Genomic DNA, 15,554 nt, shown 5'->3' on the forward strand with positions numbered 1-15,554 from the left:
AAAAGGGGATGAACTGTGCTTTATTAATATAGTATAATCTACCCTATTTTGCAAAAAAGAAAAAAGATGAATTGCTCTTTGTACAGTTATTGAACTTTTTTTTAGGATGAGTAGCGGAAATGTACAAGAGTTTTTAATATTTTGAGCAGAGTATGTAACAACGGATGTTATTGATATGTATTTTGAAAAACCTTTAGGTTGTGCCGTTGTGGCACGAACAGTTGAAAATTATCATCTGTGCCTCTCGCAGTATATCTTGTATCTCACAACATTGGGCATATTCAGTTCCACAGATATGTACGAGGATACCTGAGTTGCATTCAGTTCCACAAATATGTAGAAGGATATCAGAGTTTCAGTGCCTTTGGAAAACATAGCTTGCAAGAAATCTGCGCACCTGGTTGCAAGAACAGTAGGGTCAATGCCTATAGATCACACATTTGAGAAACAGGATCCCAAAATTGAAAGGCGCGGCAGAGCAAGGAGGAGTAACCCATAGAGTGGCCAAAGACATGCGCTTTCTTCCACTGCAGATGTACAAGTTGTATTGTGCTATGACTCGAGTGAATGTGAATCTTCATACAAGCCTGAAGCCATGTAAAAGATAGGAAAACTTGGCATATGATCAACAAACACAATTAGTTGTTGGGCGTTTTAGTTGTGTTATCCATTAGTATATCAGAAATAAGCAACTTGAAAGGAAATCACTGAAAACAACGAATTTGTCTATTTTTTAAGGGAAGAACAGTTAGGTTACCCGAAGGTTTCTCTAAATCAAACACACGCACATCACACAACTCTTCTACATAACCAGGAAGAAATGTCTATCTGACATTTGATCGAGCACTTAGTGAGCACAGAAAGAAGAGCTTACAGCACCAACCAGTGTAGTGCATTACCTTAGTTGCTTTGTCAAACTGAAGATAGAAATTGATGCTAGCAGGGAGGAGCCCCGTTGTGTTCTCCCCAAACCAACCATGGCTGGCTCCTAATCGTTCCCTTGTCCTTCACGTGGCTGCATCCTTCTGAGCTCATCAACGTGAGGGTCTGAAGCCGCTGCAGCAGCCTCACGTCCCCGTCGCCAGTCAGTGTGGCTTCTCGTGCAATCGCGTTAGGCCGTGGAAATGCCTTCTTGCTGCTCCTCTTCATCCTTGGTACCACGGGGGAGGACGCAACCGTGTAGGCGAAAACGCAGCAAGCAAAGTTGCCTCTGCTACCTGTTGCCTCTCTATTCCTCATCTCTTCATTTGGTCAAGCATAGAGCAGAGGAAGCGGCAGTGGCGCTGCAGTCTGCAGAAACAGAATGGAAGCTGCAAAAATTTAGGTTGCTAGAGAAACCATTTTGATGTTGTCAAGAACTGAACTTGCGACATGCGAACTCTGTTTTTGACATCTTATTAGAATCAATTTGGGTTGGAAAAAATAAATGCTCCTAAAATTGAATCAAATGGAAAGCTTACAATATTATCTCAGTAATTGATTCTTCTTCGAAGCAAAAGACCTTACTTTGCAGATATTGGGATTTGCTAAACCACATTCATGCTCAGGACTCAGAGAGCTGGTTTGCCTGCGGGCAAGGCATTCCGTCGAGCGAGCCCTGGGCGGGAGAGGTTACAGGTGTGCAGCGTCTGTTCACCACCAGGGCGTCCATGCAGCTCTTGGAGTCCGTCGTCGTAGTTGTAGCCGTGATCTGATGCTGAGGCGCGCGGGCATGGTCTCCCTTTGGTGCTCGCCTCCTTCAACACGGGTAGTGGGTGGCCGGCTTGCCACGCAGGGCCAGTCGCGCGTGGCGCAGCGGCCAGGGCGCAGTTGACGGCCAAGTGGAGGGCGAGTCGCGCCCCAGTCGCCCAAGCGCGGCAGCCTCCGGCGGCGCATCGCGGCCGAGGGAGGCCCAATCGGCTCTTGTGGCTGTTTGAGGTCCAGCAGGCGTCCATCGAAGTGGCGAGGCAGAGGGGACGAAGATCGTGTAGGCAGTCCCACTTCAGGATGCGGCGATGGCAGAAGGGTTCCAGAAGCCGTGCGGTACCACGAGCATCTGCGCGGGCTCTGGTTGGAGAGCGACTCGCAGGACGGGCCGAGGTGGCCGCCGGGGACGTGTCGGCGAGCGGGAAGGCGTCGGCCCCGCAGTGGCGAATGAAGCCGGCATTGAAGCGAGGGTGCATGTGGTGGATGTGGATCCGACGGTCCGGGCAAGGGCGGCCCCGTTGAAGAGGAAGAGGAAGAGAGGACTGCAGGTTGATTTCGGTAAAGATTGAGGGCTCTTTTGTAAAACGACTGGAATTTGTTTGATCTGGACCGTCTGTCTGCCCGATCGGACGACCGGGAAAAGCGAGTGGCGTGGCCACGCTAGCTGGCCAATTTTGGTGCAAGAATAGTGTTGCGGCCCATAAATACATGGATCAGCAAGCCTAGTGATATCAATATGGGCCTGAACCACTGGTGATCCACCTATGAAAGTAAATGCCTCTGTTATGGCATGCCATATTTTCCAAAGTAAGCCCGTACTTTAGTAGAAGGAGTTCTGCTCTTGTCTCTGTCTTGTCATAATTACCTCCCATTGCCATCAACGGGCCCTCAATTAATCTAGCTCTGTACTACAAAAGCCCTGTCTTTAAATGTCCTGTAGAGCAATTTTAACCCATTCTAGAACTGTGCACCGTCTTCCTGGGTCCCCTTGCCAATGCTGCCTGCATTTGTTTTTTTAGAGAAAGCCTGCGTTTGTTTTGCCGCTCATATGGCATGCTACTTGCTCAAGTCATTCTTGCACAGTTGCACATCGTAACAACTGCTTAAACAACAAGCACTTAACTATGCAAAACGTGTGGACTAGAAATTGTTAACCATGAGAACAATGACAAATAAGATTTATTATAGCCAAAATCTCAAAGCAAAAGTCGGCAGCATGGCTTGCTTGTATCACTGAACAATCTTTTTTAACCGGTGAAAGGTCCATGGAAAACGACTGCTCCTTTCTGTTGGAATCCTGTTTCTTGTAGCTTGTTAGAGGAAATATGTATCTAGTCCTTGTTACCTTAACTTGGCAACAAAGGAGAAGTGGCAGCTCCAGCAAACCGAATTTATCAATGCCACAAGTGCGAAAACTCCACCTTCCGAGAGTGGAAGTCTGGTTGCGGTCTGCGCCAATCAATCTCCTTTGCTTCTCAGCTTGCCAGTCTCAATGCCAGTCTCAATCCATTCAAGGTAAAGAAAACAAACCTTCTCCTGGCATCTACTCTTCCTGCCATGTGACAACCCACACTTGTTTCTCTGCACTCTGATGCTAGAAGATTGCCAGTAGCTGCCTGAGGTAAGAGCTGATTGGATCCATAAGATTGTTTTTTTTTGTGTGTGTGTGTGACTGGATCTATAAGACAGTTAAGGCAGCAGAGGGTACATGCTCTTGTGCTTTCTTGTGAAACGGCCGTCCCAGTTGAGTGACCCAACCGAAGAGATGAATCTTTCAGAGGGCTGCGCTGTGACGCATGTTCCTGTTTGAGCATTGAGTTGGATGTACCTTTCGTTTTAGATTATTAAGGAGTTGGACAGGGGCGGATCTAGCGTGGGGGCTGGGGGTGCGCCAGCTCTCCCTACGTGCTTGCACATCAAGAAAAAATAGGGGAGGAATGAGGGGAAGAAGAAGAGAAGAAAGAAGGAGAGGGGGTGCTGGAGGAGGAAGAAGGATGTCAGCCCCCTGTCCATGAATTCTGGATCCGCCACTGGAGTTGGATGTACTACCTAATGGCCTTTGCCCATTCCTGTGACCGCGAAATGGCATCTGATGTCATACAAGGTATCCACCCAACCTTGAGGAGCATATTAGATATTAGGAAAGGTCCCCAATTCTGTCGAGCGAATGAGCACATCGCGGTCGTGGGGCGCCTTAAATCCAAGTAATGTGACATGCCTCCCCCGTGCAGAACCTTTGAGCTAGCACAACAGTGTCATCAAAAACAAAAAGAGAAAACCTTTGAGCATAGTAAGCTCATTTCCCCTCTGGTTTGGATTGCTTGACGCTTCCAACAGTAAGATGTACTGAGCACTGATTCTCTTCTGAACAATAGATACATTGGCAGGGGTATTTTTGACCATGATCAAGGTAGGCACTTTTCAGCAGTGGGCAAGTAGAAGTGTACATACAGCAGGTCGGTCCAGGGTCCACATCATCATCATGGGCATGAAGAAGGCCAGGTGCCGGTACCATCTTGGTCTTTGGATGCAACCAAGCGCTAGGAATAGTAAACTTTGACCACTAATTACGGTGTAAAACAAAGTCAGTTTACAAAACCAACTTCATAACCCCCGCGCTAGTGACCCTGAAGAATCTAATGAGGCTTTTGACCGCGCGATTATATGATGGTTACTGTAGCATCACTGTAGCAATCATCGATTAATTACCGTCATTAGATTCGCCACGAAAAGTTACACCCATCCCTAAAAAAATTTTGCAAATAGACTTCATTTAGTGCTTCAATGCATGTGAGATTCTTTTTTCGAGATGCGTGCGTGCTAGTTTTCTAGCACAGCCACCTTTGTGTCCCGGTGTTCCTGCGGGCATGACGTTGTAGCAGCTAGCAGCAGGTGCCCGGCCGGCGTACTTCCTCGGCTGAAGATGGAGGAGAGGGGAGTCAGAACAGCGGCAGGCAGGCCCCAACCTCTTCGGGTGCCATTAATGGCCGCCCCGTGCGAGCGCAATCATCGCGCGCGCTCGATCGCACTCGCAGCAGCCTCCGATGGATCCTCCTCCAATGGCGTCGCGTCGACCGGCGGAGGAACGTAACAGCTCGGCAGGCGCTTCGCCTCGCCTGCCCGGCCGGCTAGGGCCCATCGCCGACGATCGATCCATAGATGCATGATGGCCTCTCGTCGCTCATTCGACGGGCCGGCTGTAATGTTGTCATGTCGATTCTGCTGGACGTCTTGTCAGAACTATTCCATGTTATTGTTATCTTGCCGCCAGTTTTCTAGGTGGCAACAACAAGCTGCAGCGGCGCGCTTGTGGGTTGTGCTTGTGCCTGCCCTTCCCTAGACACACAGTGCACGCTTCTAATAACAATTTCACCTGCTCTGCTCCCCCGTATTTTTTCTGCACATCTTTTGTTAAGGAACTTTCTATTCTTCATCGCAAATCTAATGGTTAGACCTAGTATGTACAGACAATTCAAGTAGTGAGGTTTGTGGTTAATGTACACGATGAGCAGTCCAGCATGGTACTTAATCCAAACAGTAGCAGCAGAAACGGAACAGTCATCTCCACCAACCACCACACTTGGAGGAAATTGAACAGCAACAGTACCAGAAGTGCAAGCAACAAGGAACGCGATCCGAGCTACTTGCTAGGAGCAGGTCGATGATCGATATGACGACGCAAAAAATGGGAGCAACCTTGGAACCCTAACCACACCCCACTCTACGATTCATTCATCCGAGACGGGACGTGACACAATATATAGATGGTGCAATTCATAGGCTTGCTACCTCATTGCTGTAGAGCAACTCCGGCTATAATATAGCCTTTAATTCATGTCCCTACTTTATTGAGTAATGGCTCCTACTACTTTATAGTTCCTTGATTTCTGCTATCAACTCCAGCAACAAGCCTCTACAACCAAACCTCTACTTTATTCTAATAGATGGGGCCCATCAGTCGGTGTCTATTTTTTCTCTTATGACTTGTGGGCCTGCACTCCCCCCTTCTTTTTCCCAACCGATGGCTAGAGATCAGGGCGACAGTAGTAAGGAGCCTGAGCTCCAGCTCCCGCGTGGCGGCGCTGAGGAGTAGAGACGGCGCTGCCAGCCTCAACCCCCTACCACGGCGCGGAGGTGTAGGAGCACAGGGGGTGGCTCCGATGGCGGCCAGTGCGGCGGAGTGAAGAAGCAGTGGCCCGATGGCGCGGCGGCATGAAAGAGCAGCTGGCTCCACTGCGTACGTGCAGCTCCGGCCGGTCGTGCGGGCAGGAGCTCCGCCGCATGTGAGCATCTCCGACCGGCCGTGCGGGCGGGAGCTCCGCCGTGGGTGGTCAAGCGAGTGCACATGGCTTGCAAGCGGAGGCGGGAGACAGAGCTATGTTGGGATGGAGGAGGAGCTGTGTGAGAGGAGTAGGGGCCTCCCTACCGGTCTGTGAGAGAAAGGGCTCCGGAGCGGGAAGTAGGGGCCTCCCTACAGTAGGGATCGGAGTAGGATCTCTGCTAGAGCAAGTTTTTTCATATCTGACCCTACGTTTTGAGTAGAAACTTAATTATGGGCTTTGCCGGAGACGTTCTTAGAGTCATTATTCAGTGTGTTTAATATAATAATCATGGTATCGATACAAACAAAGTGATCTTAAAATTTACGAAATGCCCCTGTAAAATCTATCGGTCTCGCTGTCAAGAGCTACGACGCCACATATATATCGCCAGAAGAACATACTGTATATATTTTTGTTGAGGCATTGATGCGGTTAATTGCGGGGGATGATCAGTTGGCCGGGGCATAATGCATGGTGAAATTAGCGTAAACGTCGCTATGATCCAAAGAGTGGCGACACCGGCCGGCAGGCCAGTACGCTAGCTTGCCAATAATTGTACTTGGCACCTACAGATGCAGCCCTCACTCACATATCGATCATGCTGTCACGTGTACTAGTAGTGTGCGCACCACAGCAGCCGGCACTAATGGCGCTTCAATTCGCCGGCCGGCCGGCAGGCAGCCAGTGCCCTCGCGCCACCGCGCGGCGGACCCTCAGCTCGTCGGCGAGAGGCGGCGCCCACTGCGTCGTCCGCTGTACGAGAGATCCAAGAGAGATGACGCACAAGGCGTCGGTGCAAAAAGCTAAGGACGGCGATGGCTTCTCCTCTCCTTGTTTGTGAGGAACTTATATTAGGCCTTCTGCAGTGGTGAGTGCGATATCGTGGTAAAAAGCGTGCCACATTTTTTTTTTTGAAAAGGACCAGGTCCTGCTTTTATAGAAAGCAATAAAACGTTTTGCGCGACAAGAAAATGCTGGGATTACCAGCTTACACGTCAACTCAGACAAAGTAAATACATAAAACACTTCCAGCTCCCAGAATAAGCAAAACTAGGCGTATAGCCCGCTTATTTGCGCGGCTAGTATTGAAATTCAAAAATTTACATGTCGTTGTATTCTTACTTAAAAGTTATACTATTTTTTTTACCATACATCATCATGTTCATTATCGTAAATTATGTCTTATTGTTGATTAAAACAATTCAACTATGATCTACCTATAGTAATAATTTGATTTGTTGAGCTTTAATAATATTATGCAGATAATTATTTTTATTTTTATTTTATTTTGATTGATTGTTGTTAGCTTTAAGTTTTATTGATAGTATATATTTGTAACTGATACATAGCTAAATGATATTTTATATTTAATTTTCATAATGGCATTGGTGGGTGATTTTTAATTAGACACAGGGGTATTTTAGGCTAATTTTTATCGTAATGGCAGTGGTGGGTAATTTTATTTTATTTTTATTTTTCTCCGATTAACGTGGGAATTTCTATGCCTTGAGAGTGAACGTGGAGGCTCCGTTTGTTGGCCATTTTATTTTGATTGATTGTTGTTAGCTTTAGTTTTTATTAATAGTATATATTTGTAACTGATACATAGCTAAATGATATTTTATATTTAATTTTTCATAATGGCATTGGTGAGTGATTTTTAATTAAGCACAGGGGTATTTTAGGCTAATTTTTATCGTAATGGCAGTGGTGGGTAATTTTTATTTTTCTCCGATTAATGTGGGAATTTTTAGGCCTTGAAAGCGAATGTGGAGGCTCCGTTTATTGGTCAAATAATAAGATAACTAGCAAGGTGGCCCGCGCTAATAGTGCGGGTAGCTAGTTTCTTATTTAATTCTTTAAAAATATTTACATTGACAGAAGAGATGTATTTTACAATTTATTTACCTCTCATTTGCTCTTGTTGAATATTATAATACTTGCAGCTTTCTATGCATAGGAGTTCATATCAATCATCACTTTTTATGTTGCTTTATTCTATATTATAGTTGCATATTTTAGTACTTAAACCTGCAAAATCTAAATTTGAGGATTGAATTCAATTTTGGATCACCTTGAATACGGAGCAAATTGTACATAATTGTATTCATATAAAGTTTTTTATAATTATGAAATATATTTATATGTATTTGATAGTTATGTTTGCCAACAATCTGTAACTTAGATGTTGGAGTTCGATTTGTATCTTGCAATATTTTGATTAATATTTAGCGAAAATATATCTAGTGTAGTTGTTAGAGCACTTAAGTAGCATCTAGCAGATCTAGACCTGACTCATCATCGGAGTGAAATAAAAATGATCATGGATTAGACAAAAAAAAGTTATGTTAAAAAATAAGTTGAGGCCTCCTGCTGGCTTTGGTAAATAAATGTTATACAAAACTTATATATATGCGTGCTATGTTAATGCATATATGTTTCAAATTTTTTATTTAATCGAACCTATTATTATTTTTCCCACTTTGGTTACTGCACAATTTATTTGTTTTTAGCCCATATGACTGTATATATTGGTCTACTTTAGAGTTTTGTCATCTCGGTGATAGATAGTTCCATATATATCTTTGTTGTTGTTTCTAACTCTTTTCTTTATTTTTCATTTTCTCTAGCAATTTTTATTGATTTCTCTGTCTTCTATTTTGTTCCTCGGTATATTTGAAATCGATTAGTGTGTATCGCATCCGATGCATCTAATGGAGAAGTTTCCTGTTTAGTATTGTGCCTCAGGGTTTTTTTTTTCTGAGCGAAGAGGAGCATCGATAACGTACATTTGTTTGAATCATTTGATTTTGTACTGTAGACAATCGACTTTGAGATAGATTAGCAGGGCTTCAGGCCTGTATCTGTGGCTAAAATAATTTCAGTTGTGGCTTTTTTGATGGAGCAGCTTTTTTTATGGATATAGAGCTGTTTTGAAAACCGTTCGGTAGAACCGCTTCTTCTATTTTTTCATGAATATATGAAAAATGTCAAATGTCCAACAGGACATGGCTATAATTTAATATTTTTCTCATTCTAATGATATTATTTATAGACTAAACCAATAAATTCACTTTTGTCCTTTTCTTTTGCCCTCATTTTCTCATTTTTCCTGCCTTCTTTTTCTATTCTCCTTTTTCTACTTTCCTTACCCGTTCAATCTTGGTGCTTCTTTATCTTTTTCTCTTCTCTTTCTCTATACTTCTTTAGAGGTATCGATCACATTTGTGTTCCATGCCTAGTGTGTACTTATAGAAGATTAGATGGGGGAAATAATGTTAATAATTATCTATGCTATTTGATTCCTCACATGACTAACTCCCTGATTTTTCCCATGCATCTATTTAGATTGAGCTAATAATAGTCACATTTATTTGTAGGTTTTGGTGTTTTACCCTTTATCCCAGTGATTATTACTTGTATGTAACTATTATATGCCCATAGAATCATAATTCTTTGTTGACCACCATCAGATTAGTTTGTATAACTAAAGTTGTTCAAGAATATACAATATTTATGATGATAATTCTTGTTTGGAGAAAGCATTGGTTCTTTAGCGGATATTTCTCTCACATTAATTCGTCTGCGTATTCATTGGCCCACACTTACAATCATAAGGTGCCAATGGTCTTGCAATAGATTGCAATATGTGAAACTCTGCGCATCATCATTATTTTTTCGTCCCTATCTTGACGTTTGGTTGCTCCAGAAGAAATGGATTGATTGAGTTCGGCAATGATTTTGAGTAGAATCCAGTGTGCTTCATGCAGCTGCATGTACTGCATGACGTTCTTGAGACTCAAAAAGTTGTGATTCGGAATCTCGGGCAAAGACTATGGTCGCGTCGTAGTGCAGGGCGTTCCAAAGATTTTTCAAAGCAATTATCTCTTTCAATAGTACCAATACAATACAACTATGGTCGTGTTGTCACGCTTATGCTGCTGCCATTTTTTTTGCATCTTTAAGGAAGGTTAATGCGAGACATAGATGGTAACATGAGTTTTTATGTCATGCGGACCCTGTATTTAACTTTAATTGGATAAAGACACTTTTTGGTAGTTTAAAATATTGCATCTCATTAAATTGGACATGGACTCTTTTGTCCAATTTAGATCATTAGATCATCATTAAATCGAATGCTGTAAATCCTATACACAAATATTATTTAGATCTTTGTTAATTTGGAGTATTTATTAACTTTATTTGCCATGAAACTCAAACTTGGATTTTTATTATTGCATTTGATACTATTTATTTAGCTATTTTTCTTTTTAATATGATTCATAATCACTACACGTATCAACAATAATTTTTTTATTCTAGTTCTTGCATTTATCTATTTATTAATCATATTTGATGCCAATTTTTTTATACTTTTAATTTTTAATTTAGCTATTTGGCTAATAATAATTTTTTGTCGTGTGCCAATGCTAATTTTTATAATTTTATAATTCCGAATTTGCTTATTTAGTAATTGTATTCAACATGGACTCTTTGGTTAAGTCCTAATTTCCTTATTTTTTTAATTACAAATTAAGCTATATTTACTAATCGTATTTGGTATGGACTCTTTGTCATGTCTTTTTTTTTTAATTTTTTTAATTCGAAATTAGCTATTTATTAATCGTATTTGACATCTCATCGCGTTTATTTACTCCATCATCATCACGAAATTGTTCGTCCATCCATCTTCGACATCCCTTCACGTCGGGGCAGTGCCACGACACCGGGGGCACATCGCGTCGGAGGCTCCCTCTGCCAGCCTGTTGCCTGCGACCACCGTGCTGCTAGCTACCAGTAGTTGCTAGGAATTCAAGTCAACATTATCTCTTTGCAAAGAGGTATTAACAGTCCAGATTAATTCTAAAACATATGTTTTTCCATCAAGCTCACGTATTACCCATGCCCCCCTCTTCTTCAATCGTCCAGAACGCATAATCCGTTTCCAAACTTTTAACAGGTACTAACAATATGACATACTAAAAAATTAGTCAACTGACAACAGTTGGACAGTCATAGAATAACGTAGGAATTTCTAGACCCTCTCTACGAACGTGGTGGTTTGTTTTAACACTCCCTTAATAATATAATAGAATTTATATTTTTAATTTTAAATTTAGCTATTCAGCTATTATTAATTTTTATCTAGTGGTAATGCTATTTTTTAATCTGATAATTCAGAATTTTCCTATTTAGTAATTGTATTCAACATGGACTCTTTGATTAAGCCCTAATTTCCTTATTTTTTTAATTCCGAATTAAACTATTTACTAATAGTATTCAGCATGTACTCTTTGCCATGTCTTAATTTTCCTTAATTTTTTAAATCTGAAATTAGCTATTTATTAATCGTATTTGATATGAACTCTTGAGTTAGTTTGAATCGTTAGATCTTCATAAAATCCAACGGTGCAAATTTTTCTCTTTTTTAGATTAATGTGGGAATTTCTAGACCCTCTCGGCGAACGTGGTGGCTTCTTTTAACACTCCTTTAATAATTTAATAATATAATAGATAGATTAGAAAAAAGCTCTTGCAGCATGTTGACTTGTCTTGAGAGCGAAGTCCTGCGTCCAGCTCGCCAAAAGCTCTCTTATTTCACCCAGCTTCCGTCGATCTTGTTCATGTAGTATCCCCCATTTCTGCAAGAGCATATTAGATTATTTGTACATAATGTCAATAGCAGAAGAAGGGAACTTTTTTCTATGGACATCTTGTTTCTACACACCTACATAGCCCAAGTAGCAATGGCAAACATGAACAATTTTAAGTCGTAGTCAGCACCGCCTAGAGGGAGCCAGCCTCGTAGAAAGTCGTTCATATTATTAGGAGTCCTATCTCAACCCAAAGCCTCTTTGAAGCAGCTCCAAATGCATGAGGAGATTGCACATCCAAAGAAAATGTGGTCGACCGTTTCCTCTACCCCGCACAAGATGCATCTGCTGTCTCCCTTCCATCCCCTCTTTTTCAGAGCCTCGCCAGTTCGCAGTCTGTTCCGTAGGGCTAGCCATAGGAACACCTTCAGTTTCAGTGGCATTCTGTTCTTCCAGAGCTTCTTCAATCGACTATCAATGAGCCCCTCGAAGGCCTCGAATCCAAAATGAGCTTCGGTTCTTCTCTCCTCTCCAGTGGGCAGTGGTTGCTCCGGTTCCTGGTAGTGACACATGGGATGAGGAGGGTGGGGGTCACCGGAGAAGGCCATGTGCGTGCGAGTCGCCGTCCGTGGACCAGAAAAGGCCGGCTAAAGCCAAGCCATCCGGACACCGGTGGATGACTGACCAGTGACCACGACCAGAGCTCCTTTGCTGTGCAGAGGAAACAAAAGTCCCAGGGGCCTGGCCATTGGGCGGCATGGTGGGCGCCACCAGAGGCCACCCATTGGGCGGCATAGGGCAGAAGAAAGGCGCGCTTCGCCGCGGCCGCGTGTGCTGTTCTTGCCAGTCCCTTTTCAGTATTCAGTAGTAGCGTTGTTTCGTTGTGGTTGCAGTAAATGGAAAGGCTTAATGTTACAACACAACTCATGACATTAGCGTTTGGCTGGTTAATAACAAATAATTAACGTCGCTAGCTGCTCTCGTGTCCAAATCCAAATTAGTGGTGATAGCTGCTATGTTTAGAGAACACATGCAATTATCTTCAGTCCCACTTTTTCTTTAAAATATCCTTTTTCATCTCCTATTTCTCTGCTGCAAAGAGACATGATACTCAGGTACATATAGAAACATTTGGTACTTTACTGGAAAGATGACATTAGTAAGACATGGTTGTTCAGGTTTACTAACTTGGTTCACTTCAAAAGGGAGGCACCCCACAAATCATGAGAACTATATTTTCTCTAATCAAAGTGTGCAATAGATGGAGGCAGCAAGAATTGAACAAAAAACACAGAAGACTTGAGATAAATATGCCTAGGCCGCATTACAAATGAGTACAACTTTCATTGCCAAACATAAACCAATTATCTTTCGACTGTGCATTTGGTACACCAGCCATAAGGGCAACCGAATGCGCAGAAAATTTAGCATGTTTACACAAAAGCTGAATGAGAAGCACCATGAAGAAAGTAAACATCCAGATTACTACAATTTGCACCCTAAAGTTGAATGCTTGTTTGCTCTACACTACTACAGATAAAGTAAATCACCATCAATTTTAAAGGTAAATTTTAGATTGTTCCTATCATTCTAACATGTGGAAAATAGAATCCATAGCAAAACATCATCCAATTAGATCTGGCGAGTGACTCACAGAGCACTCTGACAGAAGCTGAGCTTACAATGCAAGAACTCAAAAGTGAAGCCTTGGAGTCACATTCTACAACCAAAGAAGTATATGTTAATACATTGTGTGCATACTTTGACATTTATGCTTTGGGGTGTGGACCTATAGACGTGCGTGGATATGTCTTTTTAATTTTGTTTTTGCTATATTGTAAGCAACCATACATTAATGCACAAAAGATGGCCCTGAAAGTATGATGATGCAAGAAAACCATCCATATTGTTAGGAATTAAGAATTTAAGATACAAGTAATGTTGTATCATAAAAGATTGACAAAATGGACGACAGAATCTTTGCAGGGAGTTTGTAGGGAGAATTTTTCAGAAAGGCTATATTGTTTCCTATCTCATCTGTTTGAACAGGGCTTGCTTGGTACGATTAACATGAAACTCGAACCTAAGGCAAAAATAGTAGCCTGTAACTCAAATCTGAATGGGACCAAAAAGTGGTGCCATGAATATTATATGATTGTGTACCCGTTTTACTATGGTTTGTAAATGGAACAGTCCAAGTTGGGAGCAGGACATCTATTTAAGCATCAGATATTCTTACCATCCTAGAATGCCTTATCAATCTTCTCACTTCTCAGTGGATCCTACATTCCTACTGTCATCTATAGTAGCAGAAGTTCCGAAATTACTTGAAAAACAAACATGCAAAGTAATGACAAAACTCAAAAAATTGTAAAGTGCTAATTTTCACAATAATTAAAGATAATACAGGGTGCTGCAATTAATAGAGAAGGCACACAGAATGTGGGCACGAAGACTTCTGACACATGAATTCTATTTGCCCAAAAATCATTCACGGAACTACGAAGATACTGCACATATGAATTGCGTTGTTAGAAACCTGTCCCAACTTTCAAAACAATGGCTCAGATTGTCCCAACTTTCACCACCAGAGAGGAATGTTGCCCTTCCACACGCACAAATCTATTGCTAGCTCCATGACGGGCTACACGCTGCACAACTGCAGGCATGGCGTATTGGAAATGTGGTGGACGCGAATGGACATCGTGCGGTGACGCCAACTTGAAACAGCGGCCCAAAGCCGGAAGACCGACGGAGGACCGTCGCTGTATCGCCATCATGGAATACGGCAGGCCTTGCTGTGGCAGCATCTAGACCAGAAGCAGGTAAACCAACAGAAAAAATGGACAGATTGGAGATTACTTGAAGCAGAGCTCCAGCGCCGGGGCAGGGCAGCGGGGATTAAGGCGGTCATTTCTCAGAGGGAGGGAGGAGGCGAACCTGGAGGTGTGGCTACGACGGTGGAAGAGGTCGTCTAGGAGGCTGATGGTTTGGTGCTTGAGCTAGGTGAATACAACGGTTGGGGTTTTATCGAAGGCCGTCGTCTATTGCATCTCCATCTTAACCGGCGACGACATCGAGGAGGAACCGAGCGTCGACGTCAGCTCTCCTCCGCATAGAGGGAGCTGATGCGCAAGGGCAACAACGCTCGGCGCCGGCGTCAGCTCTCCCCCCTCGACACCTTCGGCGTGCAGCCCGCAAAGCGCAAATGCTATGTCAGCGCGCCACCAGACCCGGTCAACAGGTTGCGGCGGAGGATTGCTGCAGGAGGAGGAGACATCCATTGCCGCGCCTTCCAGGACATGGACAGAGAAGAAGACAGGATAGCAAGGGAGGGGGGGGGGGGGAGGAGGTGGGCCAGGCGGTGGCGGTGAGCCGGTGAGCATGCGATGCAGGAAAAAATCGCTAGGCAAGGACGCTCGAGCTACCTCTTGCGTACGAAGAACGCGACCTTGTCCAAAGCACGACGGTTTTGCCACGCGCCATGCCTCAGGTGGTGACCTTTTTTTTTTATCTCTCTCGCCACAAGAGGTACACCGTACACGCGTTGCAATCGTACAGGCGGAATAGGCCAGAGGCTCCCACAGGCCTCCGTTTGGTGCGGCCATATAGATGTACATATTTGTATATATGAATGTATATGTATTATATATAAAGAAAACTCTGATGCATGCAATGCAATCTCTCTCTCTCTCTCTCTCTCTCTCTCTCTCTCTCTCTCTCTCTCTCTCTCTCTCTCATCAGAGCTCAAAGTTCATCTGCAATGTCGGCATCTTTAATGGGAGGGGAGGTGTTAAGCATGTGGCAATGAGAATGAAGAGAGACACGGAAGAAGGTTGAAAGCTAATGGTCAATCGTCCCGGAGACACGGGTGGTTAAGCAGCACATCAGGCCGACCTTGCTTTCGGCGCTCATGCCGGCATCGCTAGCCTCTCTCTAGTCTGTACTCCTC

The 15,554-nt window shown here is 43.4% G+C and overlaps 1 long non-coding RNA gene across 1 annotated transcript; it reads right to left on the reverse strand.

The window, feature by feature from the left end:
- Positions 1 to 12,879: 12,879 nt before the first annotated feature.
- On the reverse strand, positions 12,880 to 13,883 carry LOC120702489. Its single transcript, XR_005686418.1, has 2 exons — positions 13,842 to 13,883; positions 12,880 to 13,322 (listed from the first exon to the last, which is right to left on the reverse strand). It is a non-coding gene; the product is annotated as an uncharacterized LOC120702489 (long non-coding RNA).
- Between the last annotated feature and the right edge of the window lie 1,671 nt (positions 13,884 to 15,554).

Source organism: Panicum virgatum, chromosome 4K, assembly GCF_016808335.1.
Source record: "Panicum virgatum strain AP13 chromosome 4K, P.virgatum_v5, whole genome shotgun sequence".
In the NCBI taxonomy this organism is placed as follows: domain Eukaryota; kingdom Viridiplantae; phylum Streptophyta; class Magnoliopsida; order Poales; family Poaceae; genus Panicum; species Panicum virgatum.